We start from the raw sequence: 15374 nt of genomic DNA on the forward strand, positions 1-15374 counted from the left end.
CAGGTCCTACAGCGTGCAATCATGGTTGGTTGGCATTTAGAACATTTTTACATGTACTAGTAACATTGCAGTTAAATTGCAGTAAAAGGAGCATGAATTCTCAGACCACAACCTGTCTTGTTATGCCACCAGCAAGACAAGAAAGAAATGGAACTGCTGACCTTTTCTCTAGCGTCACCACCGGGCCAAAAATTTCCACCTGTAAACAAGAAGTATCACATCTTATGTATTTGGTACATTCATGCTTACCAAAAGTTGAACACTTCAGCAAATTGAGAAAACACATGGAAATGGAGAAAACACACACAAATTCAGAAAATGTCTTCATCAGTTTGACAGTACATGCGCTGCAAATACACACAACACAAGCAAATACGGAGACATGCTGCAAGTAGCACAAGAATACAACAAAAGTGTGGAAGCTGGCTGGGACGCGAATGTTGGTCAGTGCTATGTGGCTTTTGAAGTTAAAAGTGTTAAACAAGTGTGTTCCATCTGGGTTCATCACTTTTTGGTCTCCCCTGAAAACACAGAATCTGTGCTACTTGCAGTGCATTTGTGTTTAGTTGTGTTTTGTCTGTTTGCATATGTTTTCTTAAGTTCAGGTGTGTTGAGCTCTCAGGGCGACTGTAGAAAATGCTAAGATTAACCCAGCCCACATATGGGCTCAGCACCAAACAGTAGGCAGACACAATTAGAGACTAATTAGGGAACAGAGAGGAGAATTTAGGAGTTGGTGAAGAACAAACTTGGGCTAAAATAAGAGTGAGCAGGATTTGCATTCATCCAGTGGACAATCGGCGGACCACCAAATGAATGCCAATGTTGTTTTGTGTCTACTAGATCTGGACATATAATGTATAGAGATAATAATATTATTATAATATCACCCAGAGCAACACTGTGATTCATTGATGTGTTTTTAATAGTTTTTGAGGCTTAATGGAGCTGTCAGGTACAGAAGGATAAGATATATCATGGTTCAGATACACACACAATACTTATTAATGTGGTACATTAGTTTTTGGGTGGCTCTGCACATGGGATTTGTTGACAAGCAAAATGTAGAATATTGCTACAACAGAAGTGACACATGGAATCATTGCAGTATGACGTTATGAAACTTCTCTACTCTCCCCAACAGATTAATGTGGCCGCTACAAAGCGTCTTGTCTCCTGTCAATGCTGAAATGTGATTTGTAGCACCTCACAGAGGTTAGCACATTGAGAGGTTAGAGTTCAGTTAAGATGAACTTTAGACACAACCTGGTGAAATACCAAAATTGTTTGTGCTGCTTTTAGTCTCACAGCTGTTTATGAGAACAGCAGTGTCAAAATAGCTGTATAAAAATAACAGTTTATTTTAACAGGATTTATACATTGTAAGAAAATGAAAAAGTGACCAAAGACATGATGTGCTTATTTAAACATTACGTCTGTAGGAGCTGCACAGACACAAGCAGAGCCTCTCACAGCAGCATGATCGGTCAGAATACATCAGAGCATTGAGTCTTAGACTGAAAATGGCTGCTTCCTCCATTTGCATTTTGATGTGTCTGCCTGAAGGAGGCCCTCAAAACTCTTATTACAGCCCATCTCCTGCTAAAGCTACAACACACAAACACACACAAACACATTAAATGTGCAGACAAACATACAGCAAGAATGAATTTACTTCAAAAACCACTGAGGCATATACTGCGAAACATGTAGCAGATATCTTGTAAGGATACACATTCATGCACACACATTCACAAATAGAGTCACAAAAAAACACAGAAGCATTCATCAGTGCAACAATGCATTGCGACAGTGTCACACATGTAAAATGTCAGCAAATCTTTGCAAAAATCATTGACACACTCATGCATGCATGTTGCCATATATATGGCAATACACATTATGTTACACACCAGTTGTGCATGCACAGTGAGACAAGTGTGACTTTTTGTGTCACTTGAAAAAAGTAAAAATAATAAAAAGTCCACTGTCAAAAAGGAGAGTCATATGCAGTGTGGGCAATACCACCCTGTCACTGTTAAAAGATTGATGGGAGTTAGACACAATTTACCACTTACCACAAGCTTGCCACAGGTACTGCCAGCTGAAATTCAGTTCAAATTACTGGAGTTCAAGATTCCAGAAGAAAAGCATGCTTAAAGGGCTTAGAAGACTGTGAAATGACCTCTGGGGCAGCTAGTACATAGACAACACCCACTTGTACATTAACTAGTCTCATAGTTTGTTTGTAGAAGTTAAACATGAGAATGTAAAACAATATAGTATGCACAGTGAAAAAGCAAAGCTAAAGGTGTGTATTGACTCAACCAAAAGCTTAAAGAAAATATTAATAACAAAAAAGTTATATGGGTACCGGAGCACTAAAGCCAATTATTTACCAGTGTCATATAAAAGATTGTACTCTGTGATCCTTCAGAGTGTATTTTCCATATTGAGCACTTGGTGGAAGACAGACTGAAATTTATCAGTTACTTTATTTCTTTGGACCACTTAAAAACTTGCTCAGCAATAAAACTTTAAAATGTCTCTTAGATTTGGAAGTTGAGGTAAGTAGAGGCCATATTTCTTTAGAGGAGGTCAGGAACAGGACCAGTGATGATGGATTTATTTGGGCTGTAGAGAGGATGAAGACCAGTTTTCCCGAAATTACTCTGAGGGTGTTGCATCCAGAGAATGAAAATCTGTTGATGAGGGCTAGCAGAGAAACTGGAGAACAAAAAAAGATGGCCAACACATGAAAGTCACTTCTTTACTTTTGCCACTTTACAAGGTTAGTATCTCCTTATTTAATAAACTATTCTATGTCCTCTATTCAATAAATACTGATAAAATGTTCACATAAAGATCCAACCTGACAGTAAGCAGAGCAACAGCACGCATAAACCATCAAAATTGTCTGGTTGATGTCACAAAATCGAGTACATTACCAATTTACATCCTCAGTTTAGAAATACAACAGCTGTCTGGAAATTTGCATAAAAGAGAGGAGATTTATGATCTGAAACAACAGACTTGAGTCTATGGCCTACAATGCAAACAATGGTTCTGGGTAAAGCCTGATACATATTGGGCCAGACTCAAAGACAGAAATCATATTAAAGAAATTACAAAAAAGCAAGAGCGTTTCACTTCTGCCAACAAAAATAAATTCATATTATTAACAGATACACAGTTAAATCAGCTATTTGTGAGCGTTCTTTTGCTGCATAGCTAAATTTAGCGTTAACAGCTGTTCACTTACTAGGACTACCAAGAGCTTAGGCGATTGTTGCGTTAAAAATACAAGAGGTTATAGTAGCGGTGCTACTACTTCAAGGCAGACTGGACATTACAATGGCTATGTACTGTAAAGTGACTAGACGGTCTGGACCGTTGCTAGCTGGTTAGCATGGTAACATCGATGGAATTAAAGAAGTGATAGAAATAGATGCAAAACAAGAGTTAACACTGACGTTGCCTTCAACCACTGGAGACTGCTCTTGGTGGGTAAAAGAATTAAGTTTTATTCTGAACTCGCAACACTTCTTCTAGACTGGTAAGTAAACAGGTGTTAATGCTAACATTGGCTACATAGCAATAGAAAAAAACTTACAAATAGATCCTTTAAAGGATGATTTCATTACATTCAAGGGAATCAAACAGTTCAAAGTAAAGAATTCTTGTAGAAAGGAAGTGGATTGAAGAGTTTGACTGTAGGCAATCAACCAAATATTAGTCTAAATATTAGTCTGCTCCGTTAGCAACAGCAGGCTGACAGTGAAGTTTGAGCACAGAGAATTACTCAATCCATTCCCTCAAAGGAAAAGCATTAGTCAAGTTTCCATCTAAATATAGTGCAAAGAAAATATGAATTGTTTGTTATGTAAATATTAGGAGCTGGTCCATGGAGATAAACAGCTGTTGGTGATAATTTCCTAGTCGATGCCATTAAACTATTGCAAGAGATGAGAACGCAACAAGATGGCATCATTAAAAGATAAAACCCTGTGGAAAACATAATGGAAATATGGCATTTCTTTTTGTTTCATGTATTAATTTGAGGAAGGCTGCAGTCTAATCACACAGATCTATGTTTTCAGCTGTTGCCATTTTTCATCTCTTCCGTGACAAGTTACATTTAAGTCACAAAGTCATGCTTCATGTATACCATGATTTGTTCCCTTGGTCTGTTTTCACTCCACCTACATGCATTTTGTTTCTATATAACCACTTTTCTACCTCAGCCAACAGGTGGATGACATTGCACTTATTGTTATTACATTCATTTTATCCATCTCTTTTTTGATGCCATGTTGATTCTTGTGTCAGCATGCCTTGTTCACACTTTCCTGGCCAGCTGAGAGTGTCAGGTTTACACATAGGCTCTCAAATGTAAACAATATTGTGTTATCTTTGTCATCCTTCGACTTTATGGGATAACATTGTTGTAAAACCATTTATCTTATCTTAAACTGTTTACTTTGAACAATGAAAAACAGCTTTGTCTTTGTTGGCTGTGTCTTGGTCTTTGGTGTACAAACTTGTAAAACCAGATTACACTTTCTAGTAACGTAATGAGGATATGTTTTTTGTCAAATTGCGAAGCATGTGCAGATACTGAATGTATCGGTAAAATGTTCACAGACATCATACTTGTTTTCCACCAAAATATCTGATCTTGCAGTACAATATCCACTAGTAGTGACTTGTAGTCCAACATTATTATGCTTTTTATAGTTAGTTTCAGGCACTCATAATACTTGCTTTGGGTTTGGGAAAGATCCTGATCTGGGCTAATATAAAAAAAATGACATTGACTTCAGACACAATGGGCTTGATTTTAACAGTCCAAAGAACATAGCACAATAGTATTTAGGGCGTATCCATACTCACTTTTGCTATTTTAAGGGTAAAAAAATTGTTTTGGGTGTAACATGCAATAAACCAATCAGAGTGCCATCTCACATTCCCTTCAAAAGTACCAGGCAGAGTGTATGCATATATTATTCTCTTGAGATTGTTGGTCAATCGTGCAATCACTTCCACTGCCTCAGGATAACAATGCGCTTGACCACACCTCATGTTAAGACCAACATGCCCATGGGCATAGATGGGAGCAAGTGTATTTGCTACTCAAACAACAGGGGTGCTTGATGGGAAAATGACATTCTGACACTAGCAAAGACACTTGTGTTGTGCTTTGCACCGGGAGTAAGATAAGGCCCAATGTGTTTATTTCCTTATAACCAAGACCACCATCTGCCCCTAACCAGAGACAGGACCGAGAACTCCCATCTTTGCTCTTATGTTTAGGTGACCCATCCACCTCTTTGCAAATTTGCTGCTGTTAATTAATGTGCATTTTCATTAATTCAAAAAAAAAAGGTCATTAAGCTATTACGTTTGATTACCTACAAAATGTATTTGCTATCGCAGTGTAGTTATGACTAAACATTATTTTGAGGAAACAGGGTTGTTTCATAAGAGTGTTCTTGAACTATAGCTTTTAACTTGAAGCTGAATTAAGTCTTTCTTTCTTTTGTTCTTTTTTGCTTTGTGTGATCTCCATTAACATTCTTGAGGGGGGAGTCAATGCACATTTTATTTTATGTGTTGGAGCCAAAGTTTCACCACAAGTTATTTGTTTCCCACAGATTAAAAAATTCCTTTGGATGGCACAAGTGCACTCAGACTGTTGTACAAGTTACTATGATTGTAGCTGCAGTTAGAAAACACATAATGCTTTTCATAATGTGATCCTGAAGAAAGGAGCACAGCATTCATCTTTTATGGAACAAGAAGTAACAAAGTCAGAATTCACTTTCCAGAATATAATGCAGCTGCATATATGGAGACTAAGTTCAAGACTAAGACTGAAGTTCAAAACCCTTTAGACATGACAATATGAAGAGCAAAGTGTTAGGCTTATTATCATTTTACAGACATTCACACAAACATAATAGGTATTGTTAAAAGTAAAATATTCACTGCGTATGATGTGGAGGCAGAGACCGAGTTTGCTCTAGTGTGAGAAATTATTGGAGAGAGGATGACTCAGAGGAATAAAACTTATTGTTTTTAGCTACTTTCACATTTTGTTTAAAGATTGGTGCACACTCACCCACTCCTTTAACCTGATCTGCTCTTTGAACCAACAATAATACCAATGGACCAATAAGAACAGTGGCTGTGAGGTAAGGTAAAAGGCTTTATTGTTATTTTAAAATTATCACTTCTCATATCAGCTTGTCTGTGCCAGCGGCTTATTGCAACCCATAGTTATATGTAATTGTTTGATGGCCTCTAGTGGCTGTAGTAATTTTGGGTCAGTAGAAATGGTCAGGTGACGTCGTATATAGAGTGACAAAGTCTTTGGTGTGGGTGGTTGGATGTTTCACGCGAGAATGTTTTGAGTCAATGTTGCTTCTTTTATCAATGTCCACAACCTTAACTCTGTGTTTATGACAGTAACCATGACAATGAAGGTCCTCCAACCTTAAGAAAGTACTTATTGTAACACAAACCACGTCTTTTCCTAATCATAACCACGCAGGTTTTGTGCCTAAACCTAAGCAAACTCTTTCCAAAACTTTAAACGTTTGTATTCTTGTTATGACGAAGGTTCGGTATACCTGCTGCTGGTACACTCCATTGGGTTGTATCAGAGGATAGGTTGCTCCCTTCCCTGTATAACCTTAGACTGAAAAACAGTAAGGTCAGTCTATAATCACAACAGTTGTGATGCGGTTATGACGCAAGTGTCCACATTATGCAGTTTGGGCTTCTTGCTGTCCTTTAGTATGTCATACAGCTTTTTTTTTTACATTTATTCCCTCCCGCAGAAAACAGTGCGTCTATAGTGCCTGAATGCCTCGACCAGAGACATCCTGCTGTAATCTTTGTTGCTGTGGGTATCTGTGTTGTCCACTCTCATATTGCAGTTGGATTTGGGCTGCAACATGCATGGATGGATTTGAGAAGCTGCCATTTCCAATTACAAAAAGTAGATGAACCATTAAAAACTCTACAACATTATTTTGTTCTATATCTTTGATTGACGTTGACAATGTTTCATACACATCACTGCTTCTAACACCACTCCTAAATTCCAAACTTTTTTGTCTGTCACTTTTTTTTTTTTTAAGGCAAGAGATATAGATACATTATACATACACCATACAGGGTACAGAAATAAGTTTATAATTGACTGTATTTGCATTCCGCAACCTACTCTTTCATTGTAGTGTTATTCATGGAACAGCTCCAGCCTCCAGGAGTTGACACTCATCCCTCTACTCAACTGTACCCTGAGTGTGTGAGAGAGAGTGCGGGTAAGCAGGGACAGAAAGCAGTAAGCTCTAGAGGAGAATAAGCTCAGTTCAGTTCTCCACAACTGAAGGGTGAGCTCCCAGTGACTGCAGCTCACAGCGGCATACAGATCAGACAGAGCAAACACACCAGATTGTATGGACATGAAGACACAGCACCCATGTCACTCAGCTCAGATGTGCTTCAGTTAATTCTGTAAAATTTTGAAGGACTTTCCGTCAACTGTGATTTTTCAGGTATAACGATATCTAATTAACAATATCTAAGTGACTTTGTCACTTAGGCCAGCCAAAGTAGGGAGAAAACTTGGAGTCATGTTTAATTACCAACTATCCTTCTCCTTGCCGCTTTGCGCTGTAAAACATAAGAAAAATCAGGCCTTACCTGAATCAGTACTTCACTGTGCTCTTGGTCCTGGCTATGGTTACCTCTTACCCCAACTACTGCAATGACCCTAATTGCAATGAAACCCTTACAGATGATCCGGGATGCAGCAGCCCGTCTGGTCTTCTATCATCCTAAAAGGGCACATATCACTCCGCTACTCACTGACCTCCAGTGGCTACCCATGGCCACCTGAATCAAGCAACTTCTGGGTCTGCATCCATCTACTTGAACACAATTATATTATGGGCCATTGCACTCCTCCAAGGAATGTTGTTTGACATTGCCATCCCTGCAAACAAGGCCACACAGTTTAGGCTGTTCTCGTATATGGTTCCCTGATGTTGGAATAAGCTACCCAATGCTATTAAAGGAGTCCCTCTCTATCTTCAAGAATCTCTTGAAGACTCATGTCTTCCTTTCTAACACCTTAACATGCCTAACTGGCACTTACTATGCACTTTCGGTGCACTTCTTTACCTGATCCTCTTCCAGTTATTGAATAAATTTAGTACTTAGTACTTAAACCTCAAGTTTAAGTCGATTTGGATATAAGCCTCTGCCTAATGAGTGAATATAATATCGTGAAAAGATGGCAGAGAGATACTAACTTTCACACTTTTGGCATGAGACACCTTTCTCAGGATCTGTCTCACCCTTTCTTTCTGCCCAAACAAATCTTGCACAAATTGGGAGATAGACACTATTCTGTAAAATTTAGCCTAGCTATATAATAGGTTGCACACTAGCCAACATCTGAACCTAAGGATTTTACTGGTGACCCTATAGGAGATTTTGGATGAATGCGTTTGACAGCATTCATCACCACTATGACTAAGGAAATATCTTTTGGAAGAATGGTGTTCATCCCTTGAGTAGAGTTCAGAGACTTAGAGAATCAATGCAAAGGAACATTGAAGCTGTTCTGGCAGCACGTGGATCCCCAACACTGTACTAAGACACATTATGTTGCTTTTTCCTTTAAATTGTCACCCATGTGTGTTTTGAGTTCAAACTATTTGATTTTAGTCTACACTTTCACATCTATTACAGATTTAACTATCTATGAAACTTTAAATGCAATCAAGATTGATTCCTAAATATGAATGAGTCTCACCAGTAATGCTCATGTCACTGAATGTACCTCTGAGTTTTGCAGAAATGCAGTACTGATTTCTGTTTGTTGCCCTCAGCTGTGGCAAGCAGCACAGCACCATTTAATTTAAACTTGTTCTCAGGTTGAGTCCTGAGCTCCATCATACCTGGGTGCACATTTTTATTGTAAGTAAAAACCAAAGTATATATTTTTCTGTCTTATCAAGTTTATTATGACAGGGAGTTTTTCCGTTTTCATTATTTCCAGTAATTCCATTACTGTGCACATGAGTTTTCATGTGTTCATGTACAACCTCTGTAATCCTTACACCAAATAAGTACAAAGTAGGAACAACAAAAACATATTTCATTATGTATCTCTGCCGACAACATCCAGAGCTAGAGACATTATGTTTTTGGGCTATCCATCCGTCCGTCCCATTCTCATGAATGTGATATCTCAGTAATGCCTTGCGGGAGCTTCTTTAAATTTAGAACAAACATTCATTTGGAATCAAAGATAAACTGATTCAATTTTGGTGGTCAAAGGTTAAGGTCATGGTACATTATTTATATAATTGTAAATCAAACACTAGTACTACTCCATACTTGTATATTTGCCCTTGCTGGTGAGACATGTATTGAGACATGCTCAGTTAAAGGACTTCTCACAGACAATAAGTACTCATGTTATAAATAATAATCTTACAACCTGCAGCGCATCAAAAGTGAGTGGCACCAACTGGATGACATCAAACTAACTCCCTGAAGCCATGATTTAAAGAAGAATGGCATTTTTCCCCTTTCTTCTCCCTCTGTTGTATTTTTTCTACCTATCTCCTGTCTCTGCTCAGCCACATGGCCTCCACATTGCCAGTGAGTACAGTTAAAATCTCTCCCTAGCCTGCAGGCTCTGCCCTCAGATGTGTTCAAATGCACTGGAGAGTATCCCAGCCTTCCAGGCTCTTTTGAAACATAATAGATGTTCCAGTGCAAGGTTCCAGTCTCAAAGTGCTTTTCAGACAAATACAAAAAGTCCGCAGAGTAAAGCATGTCATTTTAAAATCATCTTTAAAACAAACGCAGATTTGTACCTTTCTTTAATACCTGACCTACAGGAATCACAACCGTCTAGTTTAAAACCTGCTGTATTCCTACAGCACCAAACACTTATCCCGATGCTGAACTAAATATAAAATAAAATTGAAATGGCTGTTCTCAGGTCTGGTTTGGATATTAGTGCGACTGTGCATTTACACATGTACCCATCCACTGAAGCAGATTTCAGGGGGCTGCTGCAGCATATACTGGGGAAGAGCTGTCACAGACTCTCCACACAATTCACTCGACTCTTTGGCTAACCTTGGTTTCAGTAACACTGAAAAGTGGCAGCTTTTAGTTTGAAGTTTCTGTCCTCACTTTCAGCTCTGTGAAAAAGAAAGAAAGAAAACAAACAAGTGAAATAAAACTGTTTTTTTTTCATCAGATGCATGTTATTTTCAGTCGCCATGCGTCATTAGATGTGTACATGTAAATGTCAAACTATATATTTCTTTCTTTTTCTTTTTTCCTCCAAAGGCAGCTGTAGTGAAGAAGTCAAGAAGAGAAATTATTTTCCTGGCTCTGTTGTTTCTAAGGTAACTGGCTTCTGATAAGTCTTGAGAACTTTTAAAGTCTTCCTCCCACCTCGGTTTGGCTACACTAGCAACGTTTCTCTAATAAAAACACCTTTTTAAACTTTTAAGTTTGAAAGTTACTATATGTCTTCCCCACAGTAACTGAGTGCAATACATGCTCTGTTCTTTCTCATGTGAATGGGAAAAAAAAGTGTTTCTGTTTTTGGTAAAACATTGGGTCTACGACTGCAACTTTATACAACATTCCCAAGTTCCAGTTCTTCAATTCTTTCTTTATTTATTTTTTTATATTTTTATTTTTATTATAATTCTTTTAGGATATGAGTAATTTGGATATCTCTCTTCTAATGTTTGTCAGACAACACCTTGGTATTTTAAAAACTGTGATGACAACAAGAACAACAACACACTGCATGTTGGTTCTGTAGATTTTCAGTGGACTTATTTTTTAAACTGACAGAACGATATCACTGAACATTTTATAAAACACTATTATGTGTGTCTTCATGCTTATTCCTCCCAGCAATTGTGTTCAGACATCTTCAGACGTTTTGCATACTTTATTGTAGGACAATGAATACACACAGCCAAGACAATGTTGTCTGTGAGTGTCCTTGAGTGGCCCAGAGCTCAGAGTTAAACCCCACAGAACATCTGTAGAGAGGCCTGAATATGGCAGTATCCAATCTGAAAGAGAATACTTTTGTAAATGAATTAAAGGAGCCATTTCAAAGTTTTGCTATTGCTACATAGCCAGTGTTAGTAACAGGTGTTTACTTACCAATCTAGAAGAAATGTTACGAGGTCAGCATTAAATTTTGTTCTGTCATGCACCAAGAGCTGTCTCTAGCAGTGGAAAGCAATGCCAATGTTAATTCTTGTCTCTCTCACATCTTTTTTACTGAAGTTAGCATGCTAACTGGCTAGCCCTGACTGGTCTTATCACTTTCTGAAAGTGACACACTGCAGCTTACAATCTGCACTGAAGATGTGCTGCCCAAAGGGCAGTATTATAACTTCTTTACTGTAAAGACAACAATGGCCAAAGATCTTGTCAACTGACAATCACCACCACCAAGAAACAACATTGAGTAGCAGAGAAAAACTTGCATATTAAGAAATTAAAAAATCATGAAATGATGTTTTATCTTTATCATTATGGGATACTGAGTGAAGACCAATTGAAAAATGGCAATTTTATCCATTTACAATTAAATCTACAGCACAGTAAAATGTGCAAAAAGTGAATGGGTCGGAAAAATGTGAAACCACTGTAGGTGCTACACTCACAAAGCTAAGAAGGAAGAAAGCTGTTTACACTGTCCCACTATATCACACAGCAATGACAAACACTGGAGCAGTACGGATCAATGAGGACAGTCGATAAAGAAAGCTGAATGTGTGTACTCAATATGCAGAGGGAGACAGCCGTGTGTGTCTGTCTGTGTGTGTGTTTGTGGTCATGGTGTGTGTGTGGTTAGGAGGTGTCAGGATAACACCCTGGTTATATTCATATTCAAAGCAGTCGAAAATATTCATAGGCATCGCTGGTTTCCCATATTTTATGTTTCATGCTCATCCTCCCAGAACGTATTTTAGCCATGGAATGACTAAAGCAGAACACATCATTTATAGATGCTCTACATCCTTGTAGTCTCTTCAACCACTTGCTACACACAGTAGCATATTGCTGTGCTCCACTGTCAGCAGCAATATGGGTACTAGCTTTGGTGCATTTGAAAATAAGCTTGTGTGAGCACATAAATATGTGTGTTGGATATGTGTGTGCTTTGTGTGAGGCAGCTGTGAGACAGTAATGTCCCCCTTGGGTTGAGTTGTTGTATATTGTTAAGACAGATGATGCTACACATGTGGTTGTACAGAAGTGGCGGGCTGCTGCAGCCGGTCACACACATTGACTCTCCATTTCCTCACACCGCTGTTTCGTGATTGGCTGCAGGAAGACGAGGTGACAAGAGAGGTGTCGACCTGACAAAACTAAAAAAAAGTAAACATGTGCTCTCGTGCTTTAAAGTTCCCGTCCAGACATATTTTAAAATATGCTGCTACGATAAATTTATTTTTTTTCAGAAGGTTTACCCGCCATGAAAAGTAAGAAAAAAAACTGAAAAGGGGCTGGAAGTACATCCACACATCCTCATTGAGAAATTCTCAATCAGCCCTGGTGCCCTGCCCTCCACTTGCTACTTGTGCTAGGTTGACCAGTGAAAGAGCAGTGTGCAACAAAATAGATAGCATTAGAGGAAATGTTGTTGAGATTCAGCCACACATGTTTGAGCCCCAGTTAGACCCAGACTCAAATGAGGAGTCTGTTGTGCATCAAAATCAACAACTACCAAACATATAAGAATGGTAAGTTCAGTTAGCATCTTCTACAAGTTTATCTCTTTTATTTCATTTGGAAGATGCTTTTATCCAGGCAGACTTACAAGTGAGGGACATCCCTAAAGCTTCAGTGCAGTAGGAGACCTTGGTGTAAGCACGAAGTACATCTATTGAAAAAAATGCAAGGTTGATCAGATAAAGAACTGCACCGAAAGTGCATAGTAAGTGCTAGTTAGGCATGTAAGGGTGTTAGAAAAGGAGGTGCCCTTGGAGCGGATGAAGTTTCAAGAAATTCTTGAAGATAGAGAGGGATGTCCCTAACCTGAAAGCATTTGGTAGCTTGATCCAGCATCTGGGAACCCCAGACAAGAACAACCTGGACTGCAACTGACTTGTGTTCAGGGATGGCTATGCCAGATGACATTTGAGGACAAGCCTGTATGATTAAGTTCAAGTAGATGGGTGCAAACCCACAAATTACTCTGTGGACAAGCATTAGTGATGTCAATTTGATTCAGGCAGCCATGAGTACCCTATGTAGGTCAATGAGCGAGGGAGTGACGTGCCCTTTTAGGCTAATCGAAGACCCGACGGGCTGCCACATTTACACTGTGTGTAAAGGGAGGCCAGCCAGAAGGGCATTGCAATAGTTGCAGTGAAAGACCATGGCCTGGACCAAGAACTGGGTGACATACTGAGTGCCCAAGATGTCCATGTTAGAGTGTACAGACAGCAGGATGTGGTGGTTCACTGAATCAAAGGCTGCTGATAGGTCCAGCAAGTTAAGTTGCCAATCCACCATCTTTCCCTAACCTTAATCAAGTTCTTTCAGTTACCTAAACAGAACCATGAAAAAGTTTAATCATGTTTTATCTGCCGGGGGAGAATATGGTTGTAAAACCAAATATATTGTCAGTCAACAGTGTGCAGTTACAGGACCTTCAGTGTGAAGATATTTTTGATTTTGCCAGCACAGTTAAATGCTGTAATTTAATAAAGAGTTATACATCTCCATAAATATAGCATTAAAGTATTCCTAATAATTTGCTATTGTTGTACCCTTAGTCTTTTTAGTGTTTTCTTTCACATGAAAAGAGGCACAGAATCAAAATGGATCACAGCATCTTCCCAAGAGCAGCCTGATGATCCAGCATTCTCTTCACAAAATAAATCTACAGGTGCTCATAGTCAAAATTTCCAAATATGAAAGAAAAGAAGCCCAAAATCTTTAAAAATAAACCACTGTTTTGCCTCTGTAGAAATAACTTCTCCAATAAAAGTGTGATAACTGATCAAAAAATAATGTTGGAGGAGCATTTTCCTTCTGAGATAACAAAATACAGTTCTGAAGTTTTGATGTTTATTTCTTAGAGACAGGTTTGTCTCCATCTTTTGTTGATAACAGCTCCTCACTGTGGTGTTTTTCCTGCTCTTGCCAGAGATGAGCTGTCAGTCAGCAGCATGGCCAGCACTGTGACGTCAGTTTCCTTGGACTTCAGACAGAGACGCTCTCACTGTCACTTTGACCATCTGCTTTAGTTTATTTCCTGGCTCTCTCTCTGATTCACTGTTTGGTCCGATGATAATTCACTGCATGCTCATCTTTTTATCTTCCAGCGTATAAAGCTGAAAGATGAACATCAAGGAAAACAGAAATAAGATCTATGGCTTTATTTGTTGTTGTTGTTGAACAGCATAGTACGTCTTTACCTGTTAAATATTTTTTCTCAGTGTCCATGTTTGTTTTCTCTTTTTCCAATGAATTTCTTCTTTCCAACATGTTCCAACATCCCAGCAGGCTGTCTTGTGAATGACTCCTCTCTGCACTCAGGAGTCTAATGGCAGTCTATGAATGGGCTATCTGCTGTAATCCAACAGTAGCTTTTCATCCCTGAGCAGCTGCTGAAGGAAGAGAACACACCAAATCCTCTTGCTCCTCTCTGCCATACTGTTCTCTCATTGCAGCTCCTGGTGTGTGTGTGTGTCTGCGTGTGTGTGTGTGTGTGTGTGTGCGGAATTATTCAACAGAGGGGCTGCTGGCTTTACGTGCAGCGACTGTTGAAGGAAGAGGAGCTGGACACACACACACACACACACACACACACACACACATGCATCAATATCAAAACACTGTCAAAACAACTCAACAATCATGAAACCCCAAAGATTGATCCTGTGTGTTGCTTGTGTCAAGCATGTGTGTGTTTCTCAGTGTGGTTTTACATAGAGAACAGTGTATCAGTGCGTTTGTGTGGTAGGCCGCCTAATTAACCATCAGCTATTGGCCAATCAGTGTCATTCACCTGTGATGTAAAGTCATTTACTCCCTTTTTTAAAGAATAATTCCACTGATTTTACACGAGGGCAGTTTACTGGTTAGGGGTATAAAACAGCACCTTCATGATTTTGTGATAATAACAATAGTTACAGTAATTGTACTTATAGAGCACCTTTGAAAGCAAAGTTACAAACTGCTTTACAGTTAAAACAACAATCACAAATCTATGTTTGGGAACCAAAACTCGCTTCCAAATTAGATCCGATTCCAAAATGCCACGCAAGTACCAAGTACCTGTAAAAAAA

This window comes from Trachinotus anak, unplaced genomic scaffold (assembly GCF_046630095.1).
Source record: "Trachinotus anak isolate AG129_WGS33_773 ecotype Australia unplaced genomic scaffold, CSIRO_AGI_Tana_v1 ptg000009l, whole genome shotgun sequence".
Classification (NCBI taxonomy): domain Eukaryota; kingdom Metazoa; phylum Chordata; class Actinopteri; order Carangiformes; family Carangidae; genus Trachinotus; species Trachinotus anak.